At 37.0% G+C, this 6,000-nt stretch overlaps 1 long non-coding RNA gene across 1 annotated transcript in view; it reads left to right on the top strand.

Annotated features, from left to right (window-relative positions):
* The first annotated feature begins 364 nt into the window (after positions 1 to 364).
* LOC115291765 overlaps positions 365 to 6,000 on the top strand; it is a 597,304-nt gene continuing 591,668 nt past the window's right edge. Inside the window, exon 1 of the long non-coding RNA XR_003908662.1 lies at positions 365 to 1,908. This is a non-coding gene — a long non-coding RNA (uncharacterized LOC115291765). The remainder of the gene's footprint in view (positions 1,909 to 6,000) is intronic.

Raw genomic sequence — 6,000 nt, 5'->3', positions numbered from 1 at the left:
CCCCGCCTGCGCCCCCTCCCCCCGAGCGCCCCTCCTCGCGGGGGGAGGTGGCTGCGGCCTCGCGCGACCCAGCGGGAAGGGAAGGAGCGCGGGAGGGTCCCGGGTCTCAGGAGCAAGCGGGCAGTCCCGCAGCTGGAAACGTGTCTTTTGCCTTCTTTTCTCTACTCCCTGCGCCTGGAGTTGCCGCTTCCAAGAAGAGGAGCTGAGGGGGACTAGCCGGGGCTCAGGAGCTGCTAGAGGCGCCGGCTTGTCTTCCGCCCCCTCCCTCCTCGCCCTCCCCCGCTTGCCGTGGCTCTCGCGGTCTCTGGAGAGTCTTCAGAGAACTTGGGGGGGGGGGCGGGAGGTGTCCTGGCCCCAGAGCCACTGGACGCCCCTCCAGACACCAAAGCTACCGGCCCCCGCCTGCTTCGCTGCTACGACTATAGAGAAGGGGGCTTGGGAAGGGAAGATAACGCCTTTCCCACTTTCTCTCCTTTGGGCCCCTTTGGAAACATTAAACAATGTTTACGCTTTTCGACAGTTGAGATAGAACGGTTGGAAGCTTGTTGAAAGTTGAAACGAAATGCACTCTTCCACATTGTTAAATGCATTACTGTCTGTATGGCTTTCTGGTCCTTTTCCACCACCCACCTCACGCCCCCCGCTACCCCCCTCTCCCCGCAGCTGTTATCCTGTTTAAGGATGCTGAAGAGGCAGGAGGCAGGGATTTTCTAAAAGTTCTATTGATAAACACACTTGCACAAACATATGCTAGGCACACACACAAACTATAAACATTAGCGAAAAACACAATATGGCGTACAGCTACACTACCTAGCGCGGTAATCCGCTGATCTCTTAACACTGAACTCAGTTGAATGGGGTCAGTAGCAGGATGACAGTTCTTAAATAAAAATCTCAAAAGAAACAGGAAGTAATTTGGAAGTCTGTGGGTTAAATAATGTCCTCAGAATCAGCAGCGGCACACGTAAACTTTCTAGACCTGTGGAAATTGTCTTCACCACTTAGTATTAATGGTAAATGATGCTAAAAAGTGTGCTGAAATGCTAAAGTGGAGGGTTTCTCACTGCCTGGTCTTGTAATAAATTTCAGCTAATAGAATTAACAGGCTATTCGTTCCCCGACGTTTTCAAGCGAGTTCTATTCCAAAGTTACTATCGTTAACTTGTTGCTAGTGAAAGTTTGAAAACAAATTGTAAGGACCATTTTGTAAATCAATTCTTTAGCTGTAAACACTAAATTTAAGCAGCTGTATTAGCAAATTCAATTCATAAATGATTTGCTTTATTATCTGTTGCTCCTAATCCCGAATACCATTTGCTTTCACATGGGAATAGTTAAAATATTCCTTCCTCTGCTCCTCACTAAGTTTCATCCAGCCAGATTTGGCTACTTTATGCATTTCTGCTTTACAACTAGGTACTTTTAGGTTTCTAGGAGAGGGGCGGGGACAATTTACATTGATTTTACATGCCTTTGTTAGCTCTGGTCATTCTTAGGATATATTAAAGTTGGTGCACAAAATAGTGCATGGTGATACCATTGTGCCCTCTCAGGAATGGTCTTCTCTCAAAAAAGCTTTTGGAATTGCCCTTGAAGAATTGCTGATGTTACTCTTTGTTCAGGACTCAAGGTTTAATTCCTAAGATTGTGGTTGTGATTTCCATTAAGCTCAATTTTGGAGGGCTTTAGGGTTAAGGCTCTATGATGCTCAAGTAAACTGTTGAAAGGAAGAAGAAAAGTGAATTTTCTAGAAATACATTAGCTGCAGAGTGAGTCCAGCAGTTGGGTATTTTTGGTTTTGTGATTTCAGATCTCACAGACCAGTGGAATACAGGCCTTTTGCATATGAAGATCAGGTGACAAGTTAACTGTCTACCAGCCTCCAAAGCAATACGCCCTTTCATGGTGAGGCCCTGATTTTAACAGACTAAAGAAAAAAGTTTTAATTAAACTTTTTAAAAAATGTTAAATTTTATCCATTTTGGGGGAGAAGTCTTTATGCTTATCGGTCTAGCTCAATTATGATGCCAGTATTTTAAGATTACTGTTATAGCAAGAAAATACAGATACAGTTCATGTGTACGCTCACTAGCTACTGAAAGACAACATGAGTTTAGAGAAAAGATAAACTTCTTTGTGAGAGTTACAGCTTTGGGGAGTGTGTTTAGAACTACTAGATGAGATGCCACTTTACGATGTAATTAGTTCAGAAAGTTTTTGTGACCCACAAATACCCAACTAATTTTGTTGTCAAATTAATATGAATTTGACTACTTGGTATAGGAATAACATCTAGGGAAAAAGCCAGGTTAAATGATTTATTTTTATCTCAGTAGTGAAAGTCTAGAGAAGGCTTTCTAACCAAATTGGACTTCTAGAAAAAAGGCCTGTCTGAATAATTAGGTCAATTTAGAAGAGCAATAAAAGGTACAACTAAGTTACTGTAAAGGATCTAAAATTTGTAAGTGAATTACAAATTATTTCAAATATTTTTAAATGAGTGACAAAAAGAGACTTCTTTAAAACATTTGGAATATAGAAGTAGAGCTTGATGGGCTCTGCTTTATTCTCTGAAATAATCATGCTTTCTGAAATGAATGTTTAAATTCACAAATTTGTTCTAGACACTTGGGATTTAATAGTGAACAAAACATAAAATAACCTGCCATTGTGAAGTTTGCATTCTCATGTCACATACTTGCGTACTTAAGATTGCTAGAAGAGATTTTTGTATGAAATTTTAAAACCTAGCTGTCTTCTCATTTTGGATAGTACAATTTGAAAGAATGTACAGAAGTTTGAGGGACATGGAGGTGTTTACTAATTGCCAATGGCAAGAAAGGAAGAGCTTTGTCTGTAACCCTTCGTAATTGTCATGAAACTTCTCTCCATGCATTTTAGTAGGTCTTTTTAACAGATAGGGGTTTTCTTTTTTCCATAATTTTAAGCATGCCTTTGAAATAAATAAAATGTTACTTTATATTAAAAAAAATCTGTGTCTTGGAATTTACTATAAAATTCCGATGGAGCTTTTTGTCTTCTTAGAAAATCGTGGTAAAACATAAGCTAGAATATCTTATTTTTTACAAAGAATTTGTTTTAGGATTTTGTCTGAAAAATTAAGTGCCTAAATCTTTTTGACTTGTGGTTTTATCCAGAGAAGATGGAAATTTGTTGTAATTAATTTATAGGTGACATTAAAGAGGGAGAAAGAGGCCTGCAAAAAATGCTTTGTTATTTAAACCTTTCTTTCAAACTACAAAGGCATTTGATTGGCACTTCTCTGATTTAATAGACCATTTGTAATGCAAGAGGAACATTACAGAAGATTTTAGCATTACTTTAATCATTTAGTCTGTAGGTGTAAAAATCCTAGGTTTCTAACAGAAGGAAACTTGGTGCTTGGTTAACAGAGTATATGATTTAATGCTGAGTTCGTTGCTTTAAGTAGTGGGTGTCTCACCTTTCCAAAACTTAGTTCATAGTTCTCAGATAACAAGTTCTGATTTTCGTTGTTTTTCTCTGCCACAGTGAGTCTTATTTTGTTAGCCAAATCAGTGTTCAGCTGGTAAGTAGGATAACTTTTTTTTTTTTTTTTAAACACACAATCTTGCCACTACCAGCCCTCCCATTCCCGGCTGTGAAGGGCTTGGATTTCTATACCTACATTAGATCTCTATTAATGCTAATTTGTAGCATAATCACCTCTTCCTGAAAGGGTACAGATTAATGCACTTTAGAGAACGTTGAAGTTGCCTCTGGCTATTTGTATACTGACCTGCCAGCATCGGAAAGGTATAAATAGGAAGATTTAGGAAGAAAAGCAGAGAATATAACTAATGGAATATATTGTCTTAGATGAAATGTTTTTTTAAAGAGAAAGGGGAATGATGGTGGATAGAATGTTAAAAACTAAGAGCTTTTGCTAATTCTAATAGTTGATTAATGTGTGTTTATGTGTGTGTGAGTATACATTTTTATATGAGCAGTTTTTGAATAAAGATATATTTCAGTATTGGATAAATAATTCTAGTCCTGCCTTGTGGTTCTTGACATGTTCCCAGGTGATTTTCTTTAACTCTCTGTTAACTTACGAAAACTTTGCCACAAGCTACATAGAAACATAAGCTAATTAAATCTCTGTAAATTTTATAATAATTTCAGATGAAAAGTTATTGGAAGTTTTTTTTTTTTTAAGTATGATTAGCTAGCAGCCCCTAAAATGAACAAAAATGAAAGGGAAGAGTTCTTAGAACCCTGGAGCCACATAATACAGCTGAAAGTCTAAAAAAGAGGTGTTCATAAGGGCAAAAGGCAAATCTTGCTATCTGTCAAGTTTTTATAGTGATAAAATAAGAAATAAAATGGCTAATCTATTAATATTCATAATTTTAAGGTAGGTGTAAGTATGTGTACACTGCATTTTAAATAAAAATTTGGGGTGTTATTGGCTAGACACAGTCATTTCTTTGCCAGAGATACTAGGCTGTGTGAAGGCTAACCATCTGTCAAGTGATAGAGACAAAGAAAGGTTTAATATACTAGTCTAAAATTTCTACAAACTTGTTTTGAATTGTATTGTCACTTGGTTTTGGCCTTCATTCTCTGCGTTGGATATCCACCGGGTTGCTCTCCCCACTTGTTTTGTGAACAAACTATTCAAGGTCTAGATAAGGTTATCATCGCAGCTTATGTGATCCAGAGGCATGATAAAATATGTTTTGATTTTGCTTTCATGTGATGATCAAAATTCACAAGTGGGCCACCCCCCGAGCAGTTATACAAATGACTTCAAGCACACTTATTTTCACCCACCCATTCTGAATTTTGGGTGTCTTAATTTCTTTTGCTTTATATATGCAAGCCTTGTATTTCAAACCCATTCCTGAGCTGTTTGGGGGTAGGGGTGGTGGGGGGGAGTAGCAACAGGAATCCAGATTGCCTGTTTTAGGTACAATATGGTGTGATGTGAAATTGAAACAGCAGATTGGTGAGAAACTTTAGTTTCAAACAAATATAAACTAGTTTGTTTAGTGAAGTCATACACAAAACAGTAGTCGCTATTGACAGGGCAGTGTGGTTTTTTTTCAGTAACTTCCACATCATGAGGTCACTGTGGTTCTTTGGGCTAGCAGTTTATTTCCAAAGCATCATATAAGAAAAAGAAGCCCAAATATTGCTGATTGTAATGATATACTTAGATATAGCAGGCCGAGGAATTATTTATAGCAGTGCTAATTATATCAATAAAAATAGCAATATTAATACTGTGAGTGTCAAAATCCATTCTTGACAGTATGAGGTAAACAGAACTATAGTCAAACAAAGCAGCAAGCCTGTTTCTACTGTCAGCTCATGAATATGCACTTTAGGAAAAATCTACACAAATTGGTTTACTGATTTTTCTCTTTCAGTTTTAAGTTTTTAAAAGATGTTCTTTATTTCTAATTTATACAATATTAAAAAGATTCAGGTTTTTTGTTTTGAAATTCTTGGTACCTTTTTCTTACTGTCTATCATTAAAATTTCTGGAGACTTATTTCATAGTTATTTTATAAATTATCAAAAATTAATTTTATAGGAACCCCCGTTTTTGGAACACAGATTACCGTTGCACAGGAAACTAGAAGATCCTCTAACCATTTACAAAACAAAATAAAACAATACAAGGCAAGCAAAACCCACTACTACCACACATGCATACACAACCAATAAGTCTCTGGCTTTTTTTAGACATTAAAAAATATCTGTTTCCATGGTTCTGATTTAAGGAAAAGCGTAATTTTTTTTGTAGTTTTCATTACTTCTAGTCAGTTTTTACAATTTCATGTTATTTAAAATATGTTTTCCTATAAATACAAAACCATGTAAGTAGTTATTAAATCCAAAGGTTTTCAACTTGAGAGGACACCTAATTTTTTAAATCAATTTCTCATCTATTAGGTTTAACATTTTTATTGCACATTGTCAGAAATCTCAGATGTAGAGAGACTGTTG

This window comes from Suricata suricatta, chromosome 5 (genome assembly GCF_006229205.1).
Source record: "Suricata suricatta isolate VVHF042 chromosome 5, meerkat_22Aug2017_6uvM2_HiC, whole genome shotgun sequence".
NCBI lineage: Eukaryota > Metazoa > Chordata > Mammalia > Carnivora > Herpestidae > Suricata > Suricata suricatta.
Note: the sequence above shows the minus strand (reverse complement) of the source record. Positions and strands in the feature narration are given on the sequence as shown.